We start from the raw sequence: 12,498 nt of genomic DNA, 5'->3' as shown, positions 1-12,498 counted from the left end.
AATACAAGCCACTCTCAATTAACTGATCTCGCTGGCAGTTGAACTACAATTAGTGTTTCTAATTGCGCTGATTTGTGTCAGAGCTTTTGTTTTCTTCCTGCTCAAAGCGTCGCTTCCCTTTGTTCTGGAGAAATTCCCATGCCCTCCAGGCGAAAGAGAGAAGTGGCATCATCTGACAACTGAGTAGCGAGATTGCTTTTAAAAACTGCACTTTCATTTGCCTATGTGTGCAACAGCGCTGTGTGAAATCTTTTGGGAAAAACACTTGTGGTGTTTACCAGCCGATGGCTTTTGTAAGAGGCGGTTCGCTTCCCTGTCTCCCCGCCATGTAGCTGGTTAAAACGCAACCTCTCCCTCGTCACCTCAGCCTGACGGTGCATCTCCAGCAGTGCACCAGGTGCCAGTCCACACCACCACAGCACCACCTTGGAGCTGACAATAGAAGCTGCATACAGTGAAAATAACAGACACCAGTAATATAATAAACGTTACAGGTGAAATGGCAGCACAGTCACCTGTGCTGGCTTAGTCACTGAATTTTGAGACTAAATTTAAGCTGGCTCTTGTCATTTAGACACTACCATAATGTCATAATGTTAAATTATAGGTAACAGAAGTTGCATCATACATAATAAATCTATTTTTTTCTTTAATGTTTATTAACTTGTAGTCTGCCTTGACAGACACTGGACATAAAAAAGCATGTAATTGGGGCTTTATGTAGGTGTCACCTGTTGTATTTATAAGCTAATTGGCATGCTCATTGTCATCCTTACACATTCATCAACAGATTGAATTTCCCTGATCCCATCTTTTGTGCGGTGGTGGCACGTGTCATCTGAGTGCCTACTAGACTGAAGCCCCATTAGTTCATTGTGCGTTATATCATATGGCTGTAATTTGAGGAAATATCTAACAAACGTGTTATGCAAGGTTCTGTGGGCGCAGGAGTGCCCTCAGCGTGCCAGAAAGGGCCACCCACAGGTCACCTGCGCACCCCTTTAAATATGGATGGGCGTCAAAGCGGGGATCAGTGTCACCCTGCACGCGTCTGTGAATGGAAGTGCCTCAGGCAATCATGGAGAAACTTATATGACAAGAAATTCAGCAGATGGATGAGGTGTTTTAGGGGAAAAACCAGACCTATTTGGGCAGCTGGCTCGAACTAGCTGCGTGATCGGGGGCCAGATGTCAAGGTCAACCCCCTCCAGCTCCCAAGAGAATCAGACCCCACCCGCTCATCAAGCGTAGGACCCTTTGTTGCTGGATAGTTAACAATTTGCATAGGTGCTTGAGATAAATCAGGTGTCAAACACGCTGTGGATCCCTGTGTTGAGCATTGTGTTGATGGCATTGTCTTCCTCTGATAGCTGCCACGCGTCTGGTATCAGGTGAACAAAGCCAGATGACAACCAGAGCAAAGAGAAACCTATCAAGAGTGAAGCGCAAGCAAGTGTGAAGGTGAAGGAAGAGAACTCATTTAACTGCAAAAATGATGCAGTGACATTAAATAAACATATATTAACCTCTAATATAATAGACACGTTTAAAATGAACTTCCCAAAGAAGAATCAACAGAAACTTTAAAATCCTTCATTCCCACAGCTATTAGGTCAGCTATCACTAACCATTTTAATTTAGGTTAATATTTTTATAATTGTTATGATTTATTGTTGTTTGCTTTTAAAGACTAAGTTGTGTGGGTAAGCTAGAAATAAATTCCCCCTTTTTGGGATTAGGTCATTCTGAATATATACGCTCACTGGACACTTTATCAGGTACGCTTTGCTAGTACCAGGTTGGATCCTCTTTTTCCTTCAGAACTGCATACATTTTTTGTGCACAGGTTCAACAAAGTGCTGGAGACATCCCTCAGAGGATTTTGGTCTATATAAAGGGACAGACATGGTCAGCAACAATACTCAGGTAGGCTGTGGAGTTTAAATGATGCTCAGTTGGTACTAAAGGGTCCAAAGCATGGCAATGAAGCATCCCCAAGAAAACATCAACTGTCAATACAAGGCAGGATGGATCCATATTATGTTGTTTATGACAAATTCTGCCTTTACCATTAAAGTATTCAGACCTGACAATGTTGTTCCAGTTTTCTGTTGTACAGTTTTGGCGTCTGTATTGTCATTGTAGTGTTTTTACCTGAAAGGAGTGGCACCCAGGTCTTCTTCTACTGTAGCCATCTGCTTCAAGCTTTGATGTGCTGTGCATTCAGAGATGCTCTTCTGCATACCTCGGTTGAAAAGAGTCGTTATTTGAGTTACTGTTGCCCTCCTATCAGCTGGAAGAAGTGTGGTCATTGTCCTCTGACATCAACATAGAACTGCTGCTCAGGTCTTATTTTGTCTTTTTCAGACCCTTTCTGTGCAAACCTCAGAGATGGGTGTGTGGGGGAAAAACCCAGCAGAGAACAGTTTATGAGATACTCATACAGGCAACCGACAATCATGCCATGTTCAAAGCTAATTATATTACCTTTCCTCCCCATTCTGATGCTCGATTTTAACGTCAGCAGGTCGACTTGATCATGTCTACATGTCTGCTCATAAGATACTTGCGTTTATGAGCGGTTGAACAGGTGGACCTAAAAAAGTGGCCGGCGAGTTTACCCCCCACGCCATGTTTTCAAGCATGTCTCTCTTTTTCTTCTCCATCAGGTATTTAAGTTTGTATTTCTAACAGTTGAATGAATTTGTGTACTTCAGTTTTCAAGTGCTTCCTCTCAGATTTAGCTAACCTTACAGTTTATTTCATCTAATTTCATTATCATTTACTTATACAACCAAGCTCTGCGTCATAACATATGCACCAGATGGTATCCGGTTGTTAAGTCTGACGTCACTAGTCGTGTCTGGGCCTAAACTCCGCTGCAGGTCCATATATCAAACGATCACTATGGCATTACTGAGAGTTGAAAAACTGTCTAAAGTCTTTCATCTTTAATAAAATGATCAGCGTTCTGCTCTACCAGGTGTAACAATTGAGTTTAACATCCAGGCATCCATGAAAACGGAATTTATGACATTTAACGGAATTAGAAGTTAGCAGGGCGTTAGCTCGCTAGCTTCTATCTAAATACAATATAGCATGTCCTGACTGCGGGGTTGTGGAAACAAATTAAAACGTACAGCTCTGTTATCACTTCCAACATAAATGAAGACAGAAAACTAAACAGCAGTGACGTTTGTAGGGTGACTGAAGTTGGTCTAGCTGGTATATAATGATGTGCTACGTGACCGCTAGCAACACAGCTATGTTAGCATAATATAAACAAGCTAACTTTTTTTTCCACTCGATAAAAGTTAACGTGAGTGTTCTCGGTGGTCAGGAACAAATGTAATCGCATGGCAGGATGCTGTAAAAGGACCAAACTTCAGCCAGGAGAACAACTGAGATAATCCATCCACAATACGAGGTTAGTCATTCATATACTGCTGCATGGGCTGGGCTGTAGTTACATCCTAAGGTTTTAAAAACTGAGCTTAAATAAATGATTAGTGGTAATAAAAGCCGAGGGAGGTCAACGGTGATCACTGACTGTTTTAGGAGCTTTTTGAGATTAAATAGAAGAAAATACATAACATTAAACATGTTAACGACACAAAAGCCATATTAAACGCAGACTACTTTAGACCCGGAAGTAGGATTCGTCACGTCATCACTTAACGACCGGATAGTATCTGGTGAAATTATTCTGTAAATATAGCTAGCTGCCAGATAACTAATTGATAGCTTGTTAATATAGCTAATTTCCCGATTAGCATCAGCTAATTTAGTTTAGCAGGTAAACTTTAATTTTACCTGTGCCTTGTGAGGACCACTTGGAATCCTTTTATTACATTAAAAAAAAATTTATGTTATTTATTTATTTATGTTAGACTTACCTTTTTGTAGGCTATGAAAGCAACTGGTCTCTTCACTGCCTCAGCAGTAAGTGGCACTTGGAAACTGCAGACTTCCATCAGCACACTACATGTTTGCATGTAATCATTTTTAGCCTGCAGTTGGCATCCGAAATAACATGTGGAAGCATCAAGTCAGTGATGAGGAACTTGATAATTGAATTTTCGTGTTGTTACCAGGGAAAACACACCATAAACGCTGTGTTGCATTCAGTTGTTGTGTTTATAATTTGTAACCATTAAATCTTACATATAATTCTGCTTGGAATTAAGTTAAACATCTTTTAATCTGAAACAGTGTCTATCAGTTTCCTGTTATTACTGTGTGGTATTTTGCAAAGTTCACTTTCTAACCATGATTTGCGATCGTCACAGCAGGCTAACCCAAAAGCAGGCAGGCTGCTCGCTGGATAGATCACATTAGAACTTCACTGCTATAGCTCTGCAAAGCCATGCTAAAACTGGAGTAATACAATCAATCAATCAGTCATCTCCTGACTTCACAGCACAGGAGAGCTCTGCTGGAATGCGGCTAAGCTGCAGATGTACCAGCCAAATTACTCCAGAGGGGAATTACCAGGCCATAAATCCAGACGTCAGGAGGATGGTTGTAGCCTATTTCACGGTTTAAAAAAAAAAAAATCATGCAACTTGTTTTCACAACTCCATAAAAAGGTCTGGCTGTGCAGAGCTCAAACTTATCTTGGCCAACAGATCTAAACATGTTTGCATCCAAACATGGCTTCAGATCACAGGGACTTTAAACATCCTCAGAATCTGCTGTCGTTCACCATGTCCTGACAGGCCCTTTAAAGTGAATGATCTGCAGCGTGACAAACAGAACAGCTAATAACCATCTCCTGCTCATTCATAATCTGCTATAAATCTGGGGTCCTGTAGATACAGGCTTAGTTATTACGTGTTGTAAAAGGCCCTTTCAGACTAAACATCTCCATCCTCAAGTGTTAAATATCCATCATCGTTACGTGTTTGTTAGTGAATCTAATTGGCTTTAGGAAAAACACATGATCCTTTCACCTATTTCAATTGTGCAGTTCTCATGTGAGTAGCAGGCAAACAACAGGCATACAGTCTAGTCAACACCACACAGTAACTACTGGCAACAGATTGTTGGCAGGTACCGGGCTTCATTATTGCTAATTAAGATGTATAAATATGCTGTCTGGCACTTTCCATCAAACTCAAAAAGTGCCAAGGTAGACAAGGTGAGGGCACGAGTACTGGTAGTGATGTTGCAGTGTGTACTCTGTGGGCACACTTCAGCTCAGCTGGCATACATCTGACTGATGCCTTCATGTGCCAGCAGCTAAACAAGCCCTGGTTTGAGGGGAGAGTGTTGCACATTTTAGGCTGAGCTAAGCAAAGTCTGCCAATGTCTTAGAGAGTCTGGCTTCACGGTGCCTCACACAGAGCACCTTGTTGAGACGCGTTGCCCGGTCTTCTTACAGATGATGGCAGTGGACGGTTTACAGGAGGAGGCATGGCCGGGAGCAGGTGACATCACAGCACACCAGCGTGATAGTGAGTTCTAACCTGTTACTTTAATAAACCACAACTCAGTCTGCTTATTGATTTGAGGCTTGCTTAGACATTTTAGAGATTTAACACTGGTTTGCCTGTCATCGCTTTCAATTTAGTTTGACATAATTATTTCTAAATTTCTCTAAATTTCATTGCTATGTAAAGCAACACATTTTTAAGGTTTGTCAACAGTAGTATTTTGGAATAGTTTCAGGATCTAGGTTAGAATGCTTTCCAGAATACCATGAATATTTGTTAGTTCATACACAGTGATTAATTGTGATAAAAACCAAAACAAAATCAGTATAAGATGGGACCTTCATGGCTTCTAATTAGAAAGAAAGTGTACTTTTATTGATCCCTGTGGGGAAATTCCTCTCTCCATTTAACCCATTCACTCAGTGGGCAGCCATTGGGTGCCCAGGGAGCAGTGTGTGAGGATGGTACCTTGCTCAGGGGTACCTCAGGGTGGCTGTTCAGGGGAATCGAACCCCCGACCTGCCGATCATGGGGCCACCACTCTACCTACTGAGCTATCCCTGCCCAGTTTAGATTAATTAGCACCAGATTAATTAGCACCAGCTCTTGTAAATATAAGTACTTACAGCTTTGACCAAAAAGGTGACCCATGTGATTATAAAGAGACAACTAGCAAAGTGTTAGGTTATGTAGGTAGTCTCTACTGGCACCAAAAAACAAGATGGCGACAGTCAAAAGACTCAAATTGAGTCCATACGGGGCTGTTTGCCACAATTCTTTGTGCTGTGACACAAATGTGACCTCAATCTTTTATACACAAAGATGACAAATAGTTTATAACTTTTAAAAAAAGGGAGCAACACCTTGCTAAATCTTGCTCACAAACCTTCTTCCTGCTTGACCTCATGGGAAAAGAAAGAAAGCGTTTGGTTTTGGTCGCAAGTGAGCCATTTGCCAACCCCTCTGCTTTCTTGGAAAGGAAAGAATCAGGTTTGCCGTACATTTTTGTACCAGGAGACACCAGGGAAGAGCAGGCATCAGAACTGGACTGGTCACCTGATTTTTCTACTGGTTCTTTTGTCTTTTGACTTCTTTTTTAAGATGCGCAGTATATGACTAATAATGAACTTTTAAAGTCAGAACAAAAAGCATACCCTCTGGATTTAATTCTGTGTGGCTTCCTATTGTTGGTGCCAGTGTCTCCTGGGGTTCTCCTTTTACACATATTTGCAAATGTGTTTTTGCAGACATCCAGGGAGCTTCCACTTGTGCGTGCAATGTAACCTCTCTTCATCCTACACATACCACAGACGGCTCTGTGACATGTTCTCAAAGTTTGGCTGCTGAGATGAATATTTTACATTATCCAGTGGGTGATAAGGTTTTTTCTAAACGAGTTAGGTGTATTATCCATGATCTTTTATTTATTTTTAACCAGACTTGAGCACTCCAAACCAAGTCATGTAGTTCTGCCCTAATAATTCAGATTTTGGCTTGCATTTTACTGAAACCTCTCTATACAACATGTTTGACAAGGACAGTTCTATAAATGAGGGTCACTGAAGAAAGCCTGTTATTCCTCCATGGTGACTAATTAGGAAAAAAATAACAATTAACCAATTGACCAATTAATAACAATCCTCTAATCTACAAAAAGTGATCATCAGGAAAGATCTATTGATGTTTCTTTTTGCTGTGAAAAGAGAAGCTCCATGGGCGTTCTGCACCAAACGAGATTTAAAAGGTCTTAAATCTAATTAATCTGAGATAAATAATGGTTTATGTCGTTACAAAATTGCTCATAGAGAGGATTACAATACCATAACATGCAAAGTAATAAGTTTTAATGAAAGGCGTTGAAATGTCTGTCTCCAGCCTCATTCTCTCTGTTGGGTCTTCGCTCAGTAACTGCGAGCATTTACCTTGCACACTCATGTATACACACACAACCTCATTTTAGCATTTATTTTCAGTTAATATGTGCCTATTTACATGTGAATTTAGTGGCTGATAAGATGATATTAATCCTTAAATATAGAAGGGTGTTACTTCCGAGGCTCATAAAAAAAATCTTTGGAAACTAATGATTCAAGTTCCTCACATTAGCTCCCTAGCACTGGATGTAAGCCTTAAAGATGGCATCATCAGTCACCAGATAAAGTATATCGCTAGAATATAGTATATGTTGGGGGGAATCTTTTAACGTGTCTTTAGAATAAACCAATGAGAGCATGGTTCACAACTCCGTGTGCTCAGTTTGGCAAGATGTTCCTCTTTCCTACCACATGACCCCTCCATAGTTACAGGTTACTGACACTTCTTTTTCTAATAACTGGCTTCACCTCTAAAATAGATAATCCTAAAACGCAGCTTTTCAGCTGACTTGTAACCAGTCAGATTTGCTGTAAAAGTCGAGTCTCACATAAACTTTATGCAACACAAAACCAACATGTCAGTGTTTCGTAATCCTCGCTGCATGCCTTCGAGCACACTAATCACGGTTTGTTTTTCAAATATAACTTCACTGCAGATAATTGTGAAGCACTTCTCCAAACAGCCCAGAGTGTGTGACCAACAGTGCAGCCTCAGCCATATGGACTATCATCATTAGGACTGTGCATGTTCTTTTTCCAGCCTCCAGTATTATGGAATGTCTCCACTGTTTTCAAAGTGTCACATAGCTGCATGAAGACCTATCAAACCTTGGCTGGTGAGAAGCCCGCTAGCCTCTATGGACTCCTTTGTAGGGGGGTAAAACGCTCGCAATTTGCAAGTGAGATGAGTTGTCAAGCTTTGGAGACATGCAGGTGGCTCAATTTGTCTCCCTGTTTTGATATTGCTGAAACTCAGAGGATTGGCAAAGCGCTGGTAAAAAACTACAAGTCTTGGGTTCAGAAGTTGCTGCAATTAATTATGTCGCCCAAGTTTTGACACCCATAACATTATGCTGTCACTCCCTCGGAGAGATGACGCTGATGTCTTTATCCCATGAATGTAATTGCCGGATGTCTTTTACTCTCCACAGCAACCCGAGGAAAAAAAATGGGCTGACATGTTTGATAAAACTTTGATCTGGCTCACATAAAACACTAGCTAATGCATTGTGGAAACATCAAAACCAAGGGCTTGACTTCTCTTAACTGTGTGATGCATTCACTTAACACTTGTTACGTCTGAGGAAAGACAAACAAGTGAGATATTAACGTAATACTCCGTGACATTTTTATATACATAAATGTCGGTTTAGTCGTTTCCAGGCAGAACTACTACAAGAAAACCATGAATCAGAGTGGAGCCTTAGTACGGCTTGAGTCTAAAGGTGCACAGGAAGTGAGATGTTGTCAGGTTTTAGTGTAGATTTAGAGTATCAAAGTCAGTTTATGAAAGCAAAAAAGATAAAAATGAAAAATTGTCCAACTGTTTGTTGGTGAAAATATTAATTTGACTGGAGGAATTAGGTTTTACCCATATTTGGTAATTGTTGCATTAAGAAAATAATCATTATTATTAACTGTCACACTAGTTTGCAGGAAACCTTAAGTTTAATGCCAACTTTAAAGATCTACGTAAGAATGGAGGAAAGCTGCTGCCGTATAGTGTTTCAATTTCACTGCCTTTGAATAACAAAGTATTTGACGTTTAAGTTAGACTTGAGCTTGAGCTACAGCTTTCTGTAGGCCTTAGCAACCCCGTGATGATGTTGCTCAGATTGCAAAGAAGTTTAAATGAAATTATCGTGGTCGTTTCAGTTACACTGTGTTTAGATTTTGACTGTTGTTGAATTTTGAAGCTGTTTCCATTATTTCTGTAGCTGAGAACAATGATAAGATTTCTCCAGGACCAGGATTCCCTTGATGACAGGTTCTTCTTCAGAGCGTTTGTTAACACTCCTAAATACAGCAGCATTCCCAAAGTCACGCGAACCAAAGAGCAGGTAAGAAAAAAATCCTCTATTCAGGGCACATGGAAAACAATTATACTGTAATATACATCGCGTCGTCAGTCCATCAATGTTTTGCTTTAAGACTATTTTAACAGCATCCCGCATTTGAAGCGATTGTATTCAGCATGATTATCATGGCATGGAGGTGTTTTGAGAAGACAGCAGTAGTAGAGAAGTTAGGCTAGGTGGTGGTTCGTCTGGGGGTATGAAGTTGGAACATGCAGTTCCCTCTCTTCGAGCGGTGAACCAGAACCAAGTGGAGTGAGGCTGGCAGGCCACAAGAGCACCATTGTTCTTCACATTAATCAAACTGAGGAAGGGCAGGTAGCATTTCCCCAGCCCACCCTACATGTACACCCTGCCAACCTCCATGAATGGACTGCTTTTTTAGCTGGCAGCGATTGGCCATCGGAGCTCCGAGAGGATGTGTGTCTGTTTAATTAGTGTGATGAGCTCAGCGGAGTTTATGTGCAGTGTCGGACACCAGGTATTAACCCCTCGAGTTTGACCCTGTGAGGGGGGCGGCCGACCTCACTCTTGACATCTTTCTTTCCACTGTTCTCGCTTTCCTTCTCTTCATTAGAAAAAGGCAGATTAGACAGGGGAAAGGCAAAGTAGAAGAGGGGGAGACTGGCCCCAACCTCAGCCTCCATTTTTTTTGGTGTTCTTTTTTAGCAGCCCCTATTTGTGGACTCGCACTCAGATGAGGAAATAAATTACCGCTATGATATTTCTAGTGTCATTAGGGTACTGAGGTGTGCTTATCGCTTTTGTGGTATATATGGTGTATATTACGCTTGATGATTTATGTCAAGAATTGAGGTGCAATAGAAACTGTCACAAGTGTGATTTAAACAATCTCAGATTTATGAAAGCAAACCTCTAAGACAAAGATGTTATCTAGATAGTGAAAGACATATTTAAAACCATAATTAGAGCTGTGGTCTTCTTCCCTCTGTATCATAAACAGCTATATAAAAAGACACGTAGATCATTCACTGGCGGCTGCCTCACATACTTGCTGGATGAGAGAGTGCAATGTGTTAACATCACCCAGGGGCACTGTTTTCTAATTCATTTAACCACACCAGTGTTTTCCTAAAAGCTTCTGCTGGCAATTAAAAACCATGAAAAGATACGAAAACATTCTTACCATGCCAGATGCGCTCCACAAAGGTAAAACAACCACTTCAGGCACAATCAAAGCTTAGGATATCACCCTTTATCGGATTATGCACTTTATTAGTTCAGTGGAACAAACACGAGCACTTGAGGGGCATCTACTTTAGGATTTTAATGCCTCCTTTACTCGCAGATGGTTAGTTTGTACAAGAGCAATTAATTAGTCAAACTGTTTTCTGTCTTTCTTATTTTCTGACTAATTGTTCAGAGAAAGTGACGCGGTCGGCGCAGGAGCACACGCCTAAAAGTTAAAGGGCACTTAGAGGTCACTTCCACCGATGAGTTATGGTAATGATTTAGGAAACAAGTTTGAATTAATTCCATAAATGGCTAATTTGTTAAACCATCTGGCAATCATTTTAAAGCTTTTAGCTCAGTCCAGCTTGGGATTTTTATAGGATTACGGCATAAGGACATCCTATAAGCATATTATGCAAGCAACTGCAGTGCATGGCAGAGTGAGAGGTAAGGGAAGAGGTCATTTTTTTATGTGACTTTGTAGTCAAATTAACTTTAAGTAAATATATCCTTCCTACTGATAAACCAGAACATGCTAAAACTGAATCCCATTTTTTTTTGTGAGTTGTTGTTGTCAAAGGGTATGTAAGACTCTGGGTTGTATTTATTAATATCACCCTTGGTACTAAGGGAGTGCGGAACAAAGAGCTGGAGTCACAGCATGTCAGCTCTCTAAAAGGCGCTGTTTGCTGCACCCCCTCTGAAAACACTTTATTAATTGGATTTAGATATTTGCAAAATGATCTATTTAATGGGATTACCACTCGTATAATGATCTTATTTATGAGGGAAGCAATCCAAGCTTTGAGGCAGGCTGATAATGCATTTCCAGCTCTTTGGCAGTTAATGTTGTGTTACAAGGGGAGATAAAGTTGAAGTCCCATTGTAAATGAATAGGTAAGTTAGCCCGGTGAAATGGAGCTGGTGTGGTGGCAGGTCAGACGGGCTTGAGTAGCTGCACTCGCATTCCAGAGCCCTGTCTGGACTGTAGGCTCAGTCCTGCTGAACTCCTTACAAGTTCAAGGCAGACGTAAAGAGCGAAGGAGGAGGGGATGGAGACAGATAGAGCCCCCCCCCCCCCTCTTCTTACCTCAGCAGCATAATGGCTCTTTCTTACATCTTTATCCACTTCAATATCTCGCTGAAGCTTTTACAGACCCCGTTTCCACTTAAATGCCTGAAGGTAATGTCCTACCTTTCCCTCTGCTGTCCTCTCCGTGCCAGGAAAATTGATTTAATCTAGTCAACGACAGTACCGGTATCAGACACTCTGCGTGCATATATATATATATTTTTTTAGACAAAATATCACAAAGCGAATATTTGCAGTTGTTTATTGTGGCTCTTTAAATGGATGTTTCGTGTTTGCCAAGACATTTAAGCTGTTGGATGATTTCCCTCATGGAGGTTTTAGCTCCGTTTGTATCTTTTCATGTAGTGTTGAGCCACTAATGCAGGAGAAAAAATAAGTGTGTATGTAAATGCTCGTCTTTTCTGCAGAGCTCACAGACTTTAAAACATTACCATTTCAATATAACACTTGATTTATATGTGCTTAAAAAAATAGGTTATAATCTTTTACTTTAAAAGGATGTATTCTCAAATGAGATTATGTTAATAGACTGTAATTTGCATAAAACGGGTGGAAATATTAAACCAGATTAAAAATTCAGAATATTTAAGAGTTTTATCCATGCTGTTAGTCAACAAATATATTCATTTTCCTGGAGAATATTAGAGCCTAAATGTGACATTCTAAAAAAATATATAAATAAAAACACACACACACGCAGAAAGTAATAATTCCTTCAGCGAGTTTGCTTGATGTACCCATGAGGACTTAGAGGAACAGCTCCTGTGAGGTAAACTATTACTTTATGTGTCCCGTTCGTGCTGTTCAGCCTAGTGTGATTTTAGGGT

General features: G+C 40.6%; 1 long non-coding RNA gene across 1 annotated transcript in view; it reads left to right on the top strand.

Annotated features, from left to right (window-relative positions):
• Positions 1–3,127: 3,127 nt before the first annotated feature.
• The window catches only part of LOC147315579 (uncharacterized), a 94,969-nt gene continuing 85,598 nt past the window's right edge, over positions 3,128–12,498 (top strand). Inside the window, exons 1-2 of the long non-coding RNA XR_015124367.1 lie at positions 3,128–3,427; positions 5,384–5,456. This is a non-coding gene — a long non-coding RNA (uncharacterized LOC147315579). The remainder of the gene's footprint in view (positions 3,428–5,383; positions 5,457–12,498) is intronic.

Source organism: Aulonocara sp. 'chitande type north' Nkhata Bay, linkage group LG13 (genome assembly GCF_057382095.1).
Source record: "Aulonocara sp. 'chitande type north' Nkhata Bay isolate Kocher_YH1m ecotype deep benthic linkage group LG13, A_spYH_male_GT1.1, whole genome shotgun sequence".
NCBI lineage: Eukaryota > Metazoa > Chordata > Actinopteri > Cichliformes > Cichlidae > Aulonocara > Aulonocara sp. 'chitande type north' Nkhata Bay.
This window is presented reverse-complemented; position numbering and strand designations above follow the sequence as displayed.